The sequence below is a fragment of the Mirounga angustirostris genome, unplaced genomic scaffold (genome assembly GCF_029215605.1).
Source record: "Mirounga angustirostris isolate CCGP_5_RB_7025 unplaced genomic scaffold, mMirAng1.0.hap1 SCAF_8, whole genome shotgun sequence".
NCBI classification, from domain to species: Eukaryota; Metazoa; Chordata; class Mammalia; order Carnivora; family Phocidae; genus Mirounga; species Mirounga angustirostris.
In genome coordinates this window covers 103804125-103821010 of record NW_026991716.1, presented here as the reverse complement: position 1 = coordinate 103821010, position 16886 = coordinate 103804125, and the positions used below count along the sequence as shown (strand labels likewise).

The following is a 16886-nucleotide window of genomic DNA, read 5'->3' as shown; positions in this document are numbered from 1 at the left end:
TAGATATAGTGAAGATCAAAGACAAATGCAGAAAATCAAAATATATAAAATAGGTGTTAACAACTGTCTACACAGCAAAACATGAGGCATTGTTCTCAGAAGCTTCATCTCTCTCATTCCATCTTATACAAGAATGCCTTTCAGAATTAGAGAAAGTCAATTTTCTGAAAAGCAAAAATGCTAACACTTATTGACCATTGTTTTATGCCAGGGTCCATTCTAAATATTCCCTACATATCAATTGATTTAAGCCTCATTCTGACACATGAAAATAGCTTTATAGATGTGAATACTGTAGTTCAGAGAAATTAACAAACTTGCCCAACATCATACAGCCAGCAATTTTTAAAACCAGGATGTCAACATAGTTTGTCTGGCTCCAGAACTCAGTTGCTTATTTAACACTGTCTTCTGGACTATGCTAATAGCTTTTGAAGCTGCACGTAAGCATGGGCAACTTCAGGATTTGATTATTGGACTCACTGTTTTACCTTGGAAAAATGGATTGCTTAATTCTATGAACTTTGAAAAGATAAAAATACAACTAAAATGGATTAATACTTTATAAATAATATTAATATATTTTGCAATGCCTTATTTTGATACGATGGTCCAATAACAGTCTGAAAAACACTAGTTTAATTACCATGCACCCTACTATATTTTCTCCACTGTATTTTTTGCCCATTTTATCTTTTTGAATTTATAAATTTTTGTCTCTCATCTGATCTTTGTGATAAAAAAATGAAATTGGTAAAGTGCCTTTGATCTCAACCTGTAATAATTATTAGATTTTTTCAACTCTTGAACACTAGGAAGGATATTGTTTACTAAATTGCTACATGTGACCTGTCTTCATTTTTAGTCCTTTGGAGAAATCAGCTGCTTCAAAATCAACCCATAAATTGTTTAGTAGGGAAAATCAAAATTCAATTTTAGACATAAAACATATAGTTTGGGGATGACTGGGTGGCTCAGTTGGTTAAGCATCTGCCTTTGGCTCAGGTCATGATCCCAGGGTCCTGGGATCAAGTCCTGCGTTGGGCTCCTTGCTCAGTGGGGAGTCTGCTTCTCCCTCTGCCTTCTGCTCTCCCTGCTTGGGCACGCTCTCTTTCTCTCTGACAAATAAATAAATAAAATCTTTAAAACAAACAAACAAACAAAAAATATATAGTTTTACATAGAGAAAAAAATCCAAACTCAGATGAACTAGAATATCATAATGAATTAGACAAAAAAGATATTGGGAGGTATGATAATTTAGAAATAAATTTTAAATTGGTTAATCATATCCACCATCTCAATTTTTTTTAAGTTTTTATTTAAATTTGTTAGTTAATATACAGTGTAATATTAGTTTCAGATGCACAATAGTGATTCAATACTTCCATACAACTCTCAGTGCTCATCGTAATTAGTGCACTCCTTCATCACAATCATCCATTTAACCCATTCCCCCCCACCACCTCCTTTCTGGCAACCATCAGTTTGTTCTCTGTAGTTAAGAGACTGTTTCTTGCTTTGCCACTCTCTCTTTTCTCCCCCATGCTCATTTGTTTTGTTTCTTGAATTCTACTTATGAGTGAAATCATACGGTATTTGTCTTTCTCTGACTGAAAAACACTAGTTTAATTACCATGCACCCTACTATATTTTCTCTGACTGAATTATTTCGCTTAGTATAATACACTCTAGCTCCAACCATGTCATTGCAAATGGCAAGATTTCATTCTTCTTTATAGCTGAGTAATATTCCATTGTGTCTGTACCTCTTCCTTATCCATTCATCAGTCAATGGGCATTTGGGCTGTTTCCATAATTTGGCTATTATAGATAATGTTGCTATAAACATTGAGGTGCATGTATCTCTTTGAATTAGTATTTTGAATGTATAGTTGTAACTCTGCAAATAAATTTTCTTGGGGAGTCAGGTTTAAATAAAAATGTATTTCCATTCTAAGACAACTTTCGTTTTCTTGTTATTGGGGTATTTTCGTTTGTACAAGATATGACCAGATCACCATCACAATATCAGTGCAGACATTAATAAATTATCATTTTATTTCAGATTCTGTACTCAGAAGGATAATTAATTATTCCTGCTATCAGTGGTGCTTGTACTATCAATGTGAAGGTATTTCTATGGAAAAAGAAGCAATGTAGCTAACTCTATTTTTATCCAGTTAACACTAAATTTCTGCTATGGAAATAATTTTTAGTCATACAGCTTTAAAATTAGAATGAATTAAGAGTCTTAAAGTTAGAATTAGAAAAGTACTATTAAAATACTTTTAAGGAGGGCACTTGTGATAAACATTGGATGTTATATGTAAGTGATGAATCACTAAATTCTACTCCTGAAACCAATATTACCTTATATGTTAACTAACCAGAATTTAAATAAAACCTTGAAACAAAAATTAAAATAAAATACTTTTAGAGCTATGATCAATTTATATGTTATGAAAATCCCAAATTCTGTATAGAAAAAGTTTAAATGCTTCTCTCATTGCTCATCTATTTAGTAGAATGATGTCATCTGTGTTATTAGTCAAAAATTCTTCCTGTTATTCTTCTTATTTTTCCTTAGAGAATGTAAGCTAATATTAATCACTAAATATCCCTTTGTCTCCCTGGTGGTTCTTTAAAATGTGGCTTTAATAATGAACTATGGTCTTTCTGCTTCTGATATAGTTCAGGTGTTTGCAGATCACTAAAAAGAACAAGCAGCTATGATTTCACCAAACTTATATCTATAAATATTACAGAGGATCAGAATTTTACCCCACAATTGTATTATTGTTTAATTATAATGTGCTAAGGAGGATTTGTGAGGAAAACTGTTTCTTCTCTTTTGCCTATTGGAGGCTTCATGAGACCTATAAAAGAAGTGAGCTAATTCTAACCAATCTAAGAATTTTGCATGACCACATAGGTCTAAGTAATTCAGCTACACACAGCTAGGGGGATAGAAAGGCAAGATGCTGCATAGAAATGGCCTTGAATTGCTTTCCCTCATTGGCAGAGAACTAGAAAATGAGTGGGAGTGGAAGTTCAAAACAGTTGTACCTTTTGAGTGTTAGACATATCAGATGAGAATACAAAATTTCTGGATATATGGGGGGGCTGAGAAAAAGAAATATATATATGTTTTAAGATTTATTTATTTATTCAAGAGAGAGGCAGAGAAAGAGTCTTAAGCAGACTCTGTGCTAAGCATGGAGCCTGACACAGGGCTCGATCTCACGACCCTGATATCATGACCTGAGCTGAAACCAAGAGTCAGATGCTTAACCAACTGTGCCACCCAGGCGCCCCAGAAATACATACATATATATATATATTTTTTAAGATTGATTTATTTATTTTAGAGAGGGAGAGGGAGATGGGGATGCAGGGCAGAGAGAGAGGGAGAAAGAGGAAGCAGACTCTGCACTGAATGCAGAGCCCCCAATGTGAGGCTCAATCTCAGGACCCGAGATCATGACCTGAGCTGAAATCAAGAGAAGGATGTCTAGCCAACTGAACTACCCAGACACCCCAATATATGTTTAATCTTTAGAAAAAGAGACTATAGGAAATTCTTCATGATCTGCCCAACTGCCTATTATTTCTCCTTATGAGAAAAGTGCTAACACTTCAGAATGTGAATTACAAATACACTTAAAACAACATTTCCTGAAATGTTTAAGCTAAATGAGAAGAAATGAGCAAAACTTTTTTATAAAGTTTCTTTCTTCAAAATTTGTTAACAAAAGGCCTATCTCCTGGTAAAGGAGGTATGTGTGAGTCTACCTGAAGGTAAATTACCCACTGTATCACTCTAGAAAAAAAAATAAAAGTAAGACTGTCTAAGCAGAACTGTAAGAGGTTTATTTTTATTTATTTTTTGTTTTATTTAAAGAGAGAGGAGGGGAAAGAGAGAGAGAGTGGTGGAAGAATGGCAGAGAGAGAAGGAGAGAAAATCTCAAGCAGGCTCCACGCCCAGGGCAGAGGCTGACTTGGGGCTTGATCTCACGACACTGAGATCATGACCTGAGCCAAAATCAAGAGTCTGATGCTTACCGACTGAACAACTCAGGAGCCCCCAAACTGTAAGAGGTTTAGAGTAGGGGTTTCAAATTTCTAAATTTGAAATATGCCCAACATAATTACCATTCCTATGCTCAAAACCTTTATTATAAGGCTCATTTGAAAAAAAAAAAAAATGAAAGGCTATGGGTGTTTTCATTCAGGCTGAGGTATAATTACACATGTTTTGCTTCTATTAATTCATCAAATGTCAAAAACTGGGGTCATAGAATATGGAAAATAAGAAGAAATTGATATTCCTATTGTACCTGCTTTCAACTGATGGCAAGCTGATAAGAAAGAAGCAGGATGTACTCATAACTTTTTTATTTTCTGATTTATTTTCAAGGTCACTGTATCATAAATTATCTGCTTTATGTATTTTGGGCATTAGGAATTGGAAACCCTTTTCTGTTGTACTACACTCCTATTTTCACACCCTAACAAGAGGACCATTTCGCTTCATCTTTCGGTTTTACAAAGATTAGAGTGCCCCTACTTACAGCCAGTGGGATGGGATTTTCCAAGGAATTAAAAATGTATAGTTCCAGGGGCGCCTGGGTGTCTGATTCCTGATTTTGGCTCAGGTCATGATCTCAGGATTGTGAGATAAACCCGCAACTTGGACTCTGTGCTCAGTGGGGAGTCTCCTTGAGATTCTCTCTCTTCCTCTTCCTCTGCCCCTACCCCCTGCATTCTCTTTCTCTCTCCTAGAGTAATTCAATCAATCAATCAGTCAATCTTTTAAAAAATAAAATAAAATAAATATGTGTAGTTCCAGCAACTTGTCTCTTACCTTGTGGTTGTAAAATAGAACAGAAAAGTTGAAGCATAAGATTTCTTTCTTCGTATTATACGGAAGGAAAAATTCTTCCTCTATCCTTCAAGGTCTTCCAGCTGCACTAAGATAAATTTACATGAGACAGATAAATAGGAGGAAAAAAATTATTACGTGCACATGGAGGTCCAATAATGAAAATGAGATCTAAAGAAATGACCAAGGCAGGCTGCTATTATACTTTTTAGACAAAGAGACAATAAATTTGTAAGGAATTGACAGGATAAAGAAAACAAATGTTTGGGAGCTTTAATTAGTAAGGAATTCTAAATGGAATTTGGGCAGAGGTAGTGATTAGAATAAAGTAACAAGGTTTGCTTCTGTAGCTTTCTCAGCTTTAAAGTTCCTCTCTCTGGTGATAAGGATGTCTTTTTTACTTCTTAGTACAGGGAGAGTACATTTCAAATGGGATATTTACTTCCTGATTTCAGGAGGACAGAGGAGGGTCTGAGGGTCCTTGCACTGACTGTTATTTAAGTAATTTCTATTTTAAATAACCAATATGCCAAAGTGGCACATTTTGGGGTAGCTTGCCCCCGCTCCCATAGTATACTTTCTCTTCTAAAGAATAACTAAGTTCAGGGGCGCCTGGGTGGCTCAGTCGTTAAGCGTCTGCCTTCGACTCAGGTCATGATCCCGGGGTTCTGGGATCGAGCCCTGCATGGGGCTCCCTAATCCGCGGGAAGCCTGCTTCTCCCTCTCCCACTCCCCCTGCTTGTGTTCCCTCTCTCGCTGTGTCTCTGTCAAAGAAATAAATAAATCTTTAAAAAAAAAAAAAAGAATAAGTTCAGGACTGTAGTTGTCCGAGAAGGCATGGACCGATCACTTTAGGCAAAATCACTCTAAACAATGGGCCAGTGCTTTCCCTCTTGTCTTGTTTCCTGACCTTTATTTCCATTTATACTAATGTTCCAGTGTGGGATTTTTTCCTCCCATTTGTATTATTACTATTATTATAATTATTATTTTTATTATTTTAACATTTTATTTATCTATTTAAGACAGACAGAGAGAGAGCGAGAGAGAGCGAGATCATGAGCGGGGGGTGGGGGGCAGGCTCCCCGCTGAGCAGGGAGCCCGATGCGGGGCTCGATCCCAGGACCCTGGGATCATGACCGGAGCTGAAGGCAGCCGCTTAACTGACTGAGCCACCCAGGCACCTCCTATTTTTTTTTTTAATTTGTAATTTTATTGTTCTTCCTTTTGCTATAAGAATAAGAGTCTAGTTAACAAATAATGGTGCTCATATAGGTGAAGTAGTTACAACAGGCATTTTACTTACCGATCATTTCCCAGATCTAGCTTAGGCTAGTAGACTACTTTGCAAGGTTTATCTCAGCTTACGTGAGTTCTTGAGTTACTGAGAATCGAAATTAAAGCCCAGTTATAAATGAAATATGACTTTGCTTGTCATTATTTTCTGTTACTTCTCTTAGGAGCCTATGCAGAGTTATTCGTTATTTATTTGAGGCTGCATTTGTCGCCTAGGTAGCAGGGGCACCAAATCTGGTAAGTAGTGGAACCTGCGGAAATACAGGGGAAATACGACAGCTTGTCCTTTTCTTCTCATAACTAAGTCCAATTTGAGAATATAAACAGCCATTTTAGGTAATGCTCAATCTTTTGGAAGATAATTGCTCAACTCCCTTTTATTCTCTCTCTAGTTCCTCTCAGGGAGAGGTGTGATCATCTGACCTCATACTGGCAAAATAAATGACTCATCTTTACCTCCAGGTGTTCTCTGAATCCTCTGACCAAGCTGCAAAATGGCTGGTTTGGTTAAGTTTTGGTGTGGCTGGCCTGGTCCCGTCCTGGGCATCCTCATGTTGTTTGCTGCTGGCTTTTGTGGTCAGAGTTGTAGTCTTTCTCAGATGGATCAGAGCTTGGAAACTAAAACCTGCTCACTTAGCTTCCTTGGGCTAAGCCTGTATGTAGCTTCACAGTTATGTTATGCCCACAGCACTTATTATTATAAGGTCATTTCACTCCGCCTGGACGGACTTTATGGTAAGCCTACTAGCTCCTGACTCAACATCAGTGCTGTACAGGGAAGCAGCTGGAGTGCAACATCATCCAGCCTGACCACGTTTCTCTGCTTTTTTCTTTAAATTAAAAAAATTGTATTTACTCAGAAACATTCAGAATGTCAACAAAACAGCTGCAACTTTTTTTTTCTTTGCAATTACAGAGTGGTATTAACAGTTAACAGAAAGATTACTTCATGTAGGCTACATCAGAGACGACTGAAGATGAAAAACCTGCCATCCCCATCCATAACTAATCTGAACTGGGCACCAACAAGAACCTGCTTTCGATTTCCATACCGATTTACCGTCCCCACACTGTCCCAGGCAAGGTTAGTGGCCACTGAAAATACCATCAGGACAGGGCTATATAAAGACATCCGATAGTGTGTTAACCATACAAGAAAAAGACACTGTACAGCTTAAAAACAAATCTTACACAGCCTTACATTTCCATTCTTTTTCTTTAAAAACAGCTGTGTACAGGGTGGAGGAGTGTAAAATGATTTAGAGACCAGAAAAAAAAAAAAAAAAAAAACTGCGCTTGATCCAACTTCATTATCATCATCATCTTCTTCACCTTCCTCCTCCTCATCTTTATCTTCCTCGTCTTCTTCCTCTTCCTTCTTTTTCTTGCTTTTTTCAGCCCTGACGACTCTCTCTCTCTCTCTCTTTTTTTTTTTTTTTTTCTGCATCAGGCTTTCCTTTAGCTCGGTATGCAGCCACATCCTTTTCATATCTTGCCTTCAGCCTAGCAGCCTTTGGCCACCTGCAGCCGTGTTACTACCGCACGTCCCTCCCAGTTTCTTGGCAGCACCACCAACGGAGAAGCTGGAATGTTCTCCTTTGACTTGGGGGCGATGATCAGAACAAACCAAGAAAATGGCGAAAGGAGGCCACTTGGGTGCATTGTGATCTTTGAACTCTTTTTGGTTTCCCCTTGAGGGGGGTATGTTTCCATTTCTCTTTAGCAGACATGATCTTGCACCTCTCTGAGCACTTCTTGGAAAACTCTGAGAAGCTGACTGAAGAATCTGGGTGCTTGTTCTTTTGCTCCTCTGGGCCAGTTTGGACAAAGAATGCATATGATGACATTTTGTTTCTGGGCTTCTTAGGATCTCCTTCACCCTGGTTTAATTCTTTTCCTCAGTGAGGCACAGAGTCGCTTAGTGTCCGGCTCGCTCTCACTTGCCCCAGTGCTGTCTCTCTGGAGTTCAATGCACGCCAACGTTCTCTGCCTTCTTAACTGTTCTACCAAGGCCTCCCCTGAGTCTCCCCATAAATTTCAAGCACAACATCAGAGAGGAGCAAGTGTTGAGGCAACAATAACAGCAATGTTGAACAATTATCTCAAAGAAAGATCATTATGTAAAGGGAGTGTGGGAATCAGCAGCTGGGACTAAGTTTTAATTTTTTTCTTCCAGCGGGTAGGTTCTTTTGCTGAAGATAAGTAAATTATATGAAGAAATTATATTTCTTCTCCACATATGACTTGCTGAGAGAGTAAATTTGTGACTCCCAACACATTTATAATTGTTGTTTACTTCTTTAAAACTTCAAAATGGCCCTGTTTGCGTATGCATATATGAGAGCTATTTTTTGGTCTAAGTGTCAGACTCCAAAAGGAATTAAGAACATTAGTTTTTAGCATCAAGACAAGCACAGACAATACTCACCATTAACTATTGGTTAATTCTATTACAACACTTGTAAAAAAGTGATACCAAATTAGACCTGCTACAAAAAGGAAGATTTGATAGCATCAGAGTGAACTTTATGTTAAATGACATTTAACAGGGAAAATTATCCCCTGGAGTGAACCAGCTGTTTACTCTCACCGATATCGAATTGAAAAAATAATTCAACTTGTAGATATATGCTACCATGGGCAAGAATTGGTTCCTGGCTCTCCCAATGCTCATAGCAACAATCTACAAGGTAAATTTCCCTCCAGCTCTGAAAAATCATATTTATTGAAACAAATAAGTTTCCAATTACAAATATTTGAATGAGATACACAGATTAACTTGTTTAAAAATATAATTTCCCTTAGAAAAACAAATCCAAGAATAATTCCTCATGATGTAATGCATTAGCAGATTAATCTAGTCCTCTGATAGATGACCATAAAGTTACAGAATATAGAAACCTGTCTCAATATGGAATCTCTGTGGAGACTCAAACTACCAAGTGCCAAGTTGCTCAATAAATGCTAATTGCCAAAGATGATAATAATATGTTAACTCATTTCCCGAAGGGTCTTCTTTTTTTTTTAAAGATTTTATTTATTTGACAGAGAGAGACACAGCGAGAGGGGGAACACAAGCAGGGGGAATGGGAGAGGGAGAAGCAGGATTCCCGCAGAGCAGGGAGCCTGATGCGGAACTCAATCCCAGGACCCTGGGATCATGACCTGAGCCGAAGGCAGACGCTTAACCACTGAGCCACCCAGGGGTCCCGCCAAAGGGTCTTCTTTTTCTCTGTTGGTTTCCACGTCCATCTACCTTAAACATTGAAAAGGAAGAAAAAAGTCAGTACTCATAAGAAGTATAATATTTTCTACAATTTGTGACATTAAGAAATCTCTCATTATACCTTTTAATTGCACAAACACATATACACATGCACACACACCATTCAGTGCAGTTAATTAGTTTCTAATTATTAACTTTGGAAACTTCTCCTCTCTGAATTATAACAGACACTTCAGAACTTACGCGGCTGAAAAGAAAAATGAGGAAGAGACCTGATCTTCTGTTCATTAGCTTTGTCATGATTATTCCTTCTCTTGCACAATATAGCCATTTAGAGCTGGTCTTACCTGGTCCATGGGATACTATTGCTTTGGCTGGCAACAGTAATATAAAGGAAGTCACATGAACCTTATTGATACTACTAGAGACTGATGCTTCATTTTCAACCACATTCACTTTATTTTCAGTTATTGCCTCTCTGGTTTATGTTTGCAGAATATTTTCCTTATCTCCTCCTTGTCCCTTCAGAGAATCACAGCATGGCAAAATGTCCCTATGTTAGGGAGCATTATGAGAAGGAAAAAGGTAAGGGCATGTTTATGCCATCTTCCTGCTTTATATCCATTACCAGTTGGGCATCTTCTCTCCTTTTAATCTGATCTCTTTTGTGTTTTGGTTACCTGGGGTAAAAGGAGAAGCAGGTATTGTCTTTGTTTAATCATTGACATAATTCTGTCTTTTCATTTCCTTCAGGTTTCTCCCCCTGTACATATACAAACATGAAAGCAAGTTAAAAGGCTTTTTTTGGCTGTTAGGATACTGGTTTCCTTTTACCTGGATAGATGATTTTGTGCTTGTGAGTTATGAGTTCTGGAAAAATTTTCACAGATGGTTCTGAAAACAACTACATAGCAAATGGCTCCAGGTTTCTCCTACAATAACACAGATTCATGTAAGTGTTTTGTGTCCTTTGGGTAAATACCTAGTAGTGCAATTGCTAGGCCATAGGGTAGCTCTATTTTTAACATTTTGAGGAACCTCCATGCTGTTTTCCAGAGTGGCCGCAGCAGTTTGCATTCCGACCAGCAGTGTAGGAGGGTTCCTCTTTCTATGTGTCCTCGCCAACATCTGTTGTTTCCTATTGATTTGATTTTTGTGTAAGGTAAAAAATCCAGCAGCTTTTGTGGAAAAGGCGACATGGAATTGTTTTTGCATTTTTGTCCAAATCAGGCCGGTTTGTATGGATCTATTACCAAGCTCTCTATTCTGTTCCAGCGATCTATATGTCTAACCCTCTGCAATTGGCACAGTCTTGAATACTGAAGCTATATAAAAAACCTTGAAATCAGATAGACTTATTCCTCCCACTTTATTCTTTTTTCTGTCAACATTGTTTTAGCTATTCTGAGATCTATACATTGCCATATAAATTTTGGAATAATTTTGTCTACATTTACAAAAAGTCTTGATGAGAGTATGACAGGAATTGATTAAATCTGTGTTATCAATTTGTTGAGACTTGACATCTTTATTCTGTGAAGTCTTCCAATTCATAATCAGAAAATGTTTCCCCATTTACTTAGATCTTTAAAAACTTCCTTTATCATCATTTTTTAGATTTTGGCAAGCAAATATTTCACATGTTTTGTTAGATCTATACCTATGTATTCCATTATTTTTGAGCCAGTATATATGGTATTGTATTTTTAATTTTGGTGATCATGTGTTCATTGCTAGTACATAGAAATACAATTTATTTTTGTATGTTTATCTTGTATTTTATAAACTTGGTGAAGTTATTTGTTAGCTCTATGGGTTTTTATTTTTATTTCTGTATATTTGTTGGGATTTTTATTTTTTTTATTTATTTTTGTTGGGATTTTTAGATAGGCGATCACATCATCTACAAATAGGGACAGTTTTATTTCTTCCTTTCTAAAATATGTGTATTTTACTTCCTTTACTTGTGTCATTGCAGTGGCTAGAAAGTCAGGCACTGTGTTTTATGAGTTGTGAAGAGACTAGTAAATCAAAAGTCAAATGTTGTATATACATCGTCTTCTTACTCAATATGTGATTAGTTTACCATACATTTTACAAAATAAATAGAATTTTGATAAAGATTTTTTTCTGAACGCTATGCATAAACATATTTACAAACAGAACTCTTAATAATGTGAATTATCCAAAGATTGCTTCAATTTTCTTGCCAGGCACCCTATTAAGCATATCATATATGTCACCATTAAGTAATAACATTCTTTTCTCTTTGAAAACCTCTCGTTTATGGCCCTGGCTTACAGGTCATCTATATTGATCATTATTCAGTTTTCCCTCTAACGTGAAAATTCGGTGATATTATGTGATAAAACTGGGTGGCAAATTTCTCATATCTTTGCTGCCTCAAGAAATATATATGAGTCCTCTACAAATTTCTTTCACTGTGGCCTTTATCACCCTCTTTCATGAAGCTCAGAAATGTCCATTTCCCTATCTCGCCCCAAATTCTAATGTTTTATTTCTAATTTGATGCATATTTGGATTGCGAAAATTGTCCTAGGAGCAATCGTGTGCCAAAAAAAAAAAGTGCCATGAGAGGAGCAGTTACATATTCATGTATTTATTCCTTAGAGGCAGAGTCTGGTCTCAAGCCACTGACGTGCTCTCTAGTTGATTCTGCGACACTTAGAGAAAGCAGATGTATTTCCTCAGGCAACAGCTTCCTTTTTCTGCAATTGGGCAGTCGGGGGTAGCCGTGCTGGCATGTCATACTTACATACCTGCTCTAAGAGGTGAATGCTTCATAGCTAGTACTTTAGTTCTGTCTGCATACATTTACATAATTATTTCAGGGCCCAAACTTATTTATTTCTCTAATAATGTAGTTGTCTAAAAATAATGCTCTACTATTTTGCCTTGTAGCAACTGAAGCAAAAATGAAAAAAAAAATCCTATATAAAATAGCTATTTTATAAAAGTTACAAATTATATCATTTCAAAATCTTCAGGTGTATTAATTTTACTGTATTGGTACAGAGGAAGGAAATATGGTTGAGATGTACTTTCCAAGAACATAAATTCATGATTTCTAAACAGCAACTAGAATGCAGTTACCTTTTGAGGGCTTTGAAATATCTCTGAGGCAAGGAAAAACAATGTAACTTTTGGGCAGATTTTAAAGCTATAAATTTAGTGAAGTCCCTGTTGAACTAAACACTCATTGTGCTACATTTAAAGTCACTTCCACATTCCCACTTAAATCTTGAGTAATAATAAATTGATCATGAAAAAAATTTGCCTTTAGCCAAGTAAAAATTAGAAAACTGAAAAGAGTGTAAAAGATTTTAGGGCTCTAGAACAAAGGATGAGCTATTGCAGAATCAATAACTCAAAACCCTCAAACAGTTGCAAAAATGTCAGCAGGCAGATAAATGTTAAAAAGAAAAGGCAATGTTTGGCAGTTCTCAAAAGAAAACTTGTTAGTCAATGAAGCCAAGCCTGATGTTGATGTGTGGTAGTTTCAGTAAAGCACATATAATGAACCACCAAGATCATCACACATACGCATAATCATCATCAGAACGAAAGAGAAAGGTAAATAATCCCATTAGTTGAACTCAGAAGAAACAAAATAGTTCTTAAAAAGCTCAATTAATATACTTAGAGAAATTCAAGGTGATATCACCCATATAAAACATAAACAGCATGATATGAATAATAAACATTCAGGGAGAAAAAATAGCCATTGAAAAGTATTGAAAATAAAGATAATGTTGATAATTCCTTTATGCGTGAAATGTAAAAATAAAAAGATCACCCAGAGCAACTTCTCCTAATTTTTGTCTTCTTCAAAGTGCTAATATAGACCAAAAGCCCTAAGAGACAATCGACTAAAGGAAAAATTTAGTCACTCTAGACCAAAACAGTGTTTCTCAAAATATGGTGTGTGGGCTACTTGTATTAGAAACAATGGAGGTGTTTAATAAATGAATAGAATTTTCTAGACCCAGAAAACACCCACTAAATCAGAATTTCTATAAGCAATGCTGAGACAGATGCATTTAATAAGGCTTCCTACGCAATCTTAAGATTACTACAGTGACTACTATCTTAAAACCATTTAAAAGTTCAAAAATCTTAAATAACTTTCAAGTATTTTTATTTTTTAATTTTTTTTTATTTTGTAAAGATGTATTTCTTTATTTGAGAGAAAGAGTGGGGGGCAGAAGGAGAGAATCTTCGAGTGGACTCCCTGCTGAGCTTGGAGCCTGACACAGTGTTTGATCGCAGGACCCATGAGATCATGACCTGAGCCAAAACCAAGAGTCAGATCCTTAACCCGCTGAGCCACCCAAGTGCCCCACAAGTATTTTTAACCCCTCTTTTTAACCTTTTTCTGTATTTGAGAAACACTTTTATGCTTTTTATCTCCATATTACACTTAATCTCTATGAAAATGTTTGTCTTAATTTGGAAACCTTCCTTCATCACCAAATCCCAAAATTCAGAAAGCTTATTTAATTAAGAGTTAGTGTAATGTATGACTCATAGTGTGCTTATTAAATGTTTTTGAATTGAGTCCAGAGGTTCACTGTCCAGCCTAGCATTAACTAGCCACATGTGGTTACTGACACTTGCAATGTGCCTAGCCAGAATTTTTATGACTTATAAAAGAAAGGTAAAATGTCTTACTAATATTTTCTATAATAATTACATATTGAAATGAGTTACTTAAGAATGCAAACAATAGAAACAACAAAAATCATTTTTAGGTGCTAATTCTTCTAAGTATTATTAGTGCATTTATCCCATTCTCTCTAGACTATTAAAGTCTATTCCAAAAGTCATAGATTGTATGTTTTTGTTTCCTAATCAGAAAAACATTCTCATTAAGCATTAAGTCCCTTGAGTTTTAAGCAACAGATTGCCAAGAGGCACATGTGAAATGATTAGGGGATAAGGAGCATCTAAAAGTTTACCTTTGTATTCACCCTTTCTTGTCTGAAAAGTACAAATAACAAATGAGAAATCTATTAAGGTTTTAATTAATTCCTTTTTCTAACCAAGAAAACTATGACAAGTTTCCCTGCCTAATAGTTTGTTTGTTTATTTTCATAACTAGGTAAAATTAGGAAGTATAGGGCCAAGATTCTCACATGAAATCATCATTACTTTAAAAATTATTTCAAGTAAAAAGGGAAGGGAGATATGATCTGCTCAAGGGGAAGAACATACTAGAAAAAATACATATGGTATTGATTTGTTTTTTCACTACACATTTATTTGTACTTCATGCAAACATAGATACTGATTTTTATTTTTCCAAAGAAATATCAGGTTTCATAAATTGTATGTGGAAAACACAGAAATATTTTTTCAATATAATGATGTAACAGCAACTAATTACTGTTTTTCATCTCTTTAAGTTTACCAATTCCATTTTATTCATTTTACTATCATATAATTGTGATCAGCAAACATTGTGAATACATATTCTTACCATGTTTTATATTTTTTAAGTTATTTCACATCCTCTATTCTTTTTTTTTTTTTAAGATTTTATTTATTTGTCAGAGAGAGAAAGGGAGAGAGCACGCAAGTGCACAAGCAGGGGGAGCGGGCTTCCATCAAGCAAGGAGCCTGATGCAGGACTCGATCCCATGAACCTGGAATCATGAACAACCTGAGTTGAAGGCAGACGTTTAAGCAACCGATCCACCCCACTGTCCCTACGCCTTACCATGTTTTAAAATCATGTATGCGGGGCACCTGGGTGGTTCAGTTGGTTAAGTGTCTGCCTTCAGCTCAGGTCATGATACCAGGGTCCTGGGATCGAGCCCCATGTCAGGCTCTCTGCTCAGCAGGGAGTCTGCTTCTCCCTCTCCCTCTGCCCCTTCCCCCACTCGTGTGCGCGCTCTCTCTCTCTCTCTCTCTCTCTCTCAAATAAAGAAATAAAATCTTGGGCGCCTGGGTGGCTCAGTCGTTAAGCGTCTGCCTTCGGCTCAGGTCATGATCCCAGCGTCCTGGGATCGAGTCCCACATCGGGCTCCCTGCTCAGCAGGAAGCCTGCTTCTCCCTCTCCCACTCCCCCTGCTTGTGTTCCTGCTCTCGCTATGTCTCTCTCTGTCAAATAAATAAATAAAAAATCTTTAAAAAAAAAAAAAGAAATAAAATCTTAAAAAAAAATAAAATAAAATCATGTATGCATGAATAAACATGATTCTTGAATGTCCAAGATTCAGATTGGTATTGAGAGATTTCCACTATGGCATTAACTGTCATCATGTATCAGAATAGGAAAAATGGGTCTAAAGACAGTCCTACTCTATTAATATTCAGACACCAGTGCTGAATCTCATTTATAGTCATATCTTTAATGGAAAGCAACATATCACTAGGTAACTGAATGAAATTTATTTTTCTGCATAGCCTTTACACCATTTTTCAACTCAATATTAGAAAATAATTGTCTTATACATTCTATCATCTCTCTCTGTCTCTGTCTCTGTTTTTCTCTCTGGGTGTTTGCTTATTGTTAAGCAATAATGTGATGGACAATTAATTTCTTCTTTATCTGTATTCTGCATGATATTTAATCACTGCCCTTTCCCCTGCTTTAGTATATTTGGGGGGAAAAAAAGAGGCTATTTTAATCATAAACAAAAGACTTGTGGGGAAAAAATTAAAAGTGTCACTGTTATAACTAGACCACAATTTAGAGAAAGTACGGTTGAAGAAACAGATGATGTATGTAGTCCATACATAGCCACAGTATTTTTGGAAATCTGTGTGTAGAATGGAAATATGAATCAAAGTATAATAATGCCATAGTATTTGAAAAATTTGTTCAAAAAATAATTGCAGCATTATCATTGCACATTTGCAAGAGTACAACTTATTGTACTCTTATTTCTATCTCTTATTTCTATAGGAAATATCTTGCATGATTTATAATTTTTATTTTGTTTTTATTTATTTATTTATTTTAAAGATTTTATTTATTTATTTGACAGAGAGATAGAGAGAGAGAGCACAAGTAGGCAGGGCATTAGGCAGAGGGAAAGGGAGAAGCAGGCTCCGCTGAGTAGGGAGCCCAATGAGGGGCTCGATCCCAGGACCCTGGGATCATGACCTGAGCCAAAGGCAGACGCTTAACTGACTGAGCCACCCAGGTGCCCCTACTTTGTTTTGTTTTAATGTTTAAAGGAAAACTTTCAAGTCTTCCTAACTTTCTAGATTTCATTTTTTTAAACTAATGCATGATGTTTGATGTGATCCACTTTACATTAAATATCAACAATTATCACCAAATAAAAAGTGGATGCCCAATAGTTATTTGATGAAAGGAAAGCTGTTTAAAAAGAAAGGAATTTGAAGAACACCTCAATATTTCATTACTCAGGTAATAATCAAAATAAACTAATTTGTGTTTTAAAACTACTGTATGACCTGTGTTTGTTTTCAGTAAAAATAAAAACA

General features: G+C 36.2%; 1 pseudogene; it reads right to left on the bottom strand.

Annotated features, from left to right (window-relative positions):
- Positions 1 to 16886, bottom strand: part of LOC135365469 (high mobility group protein B1-like) — a 72460-nt pseudogene that overhangs the window by 9845 nt on the left and 45729 nt on the right.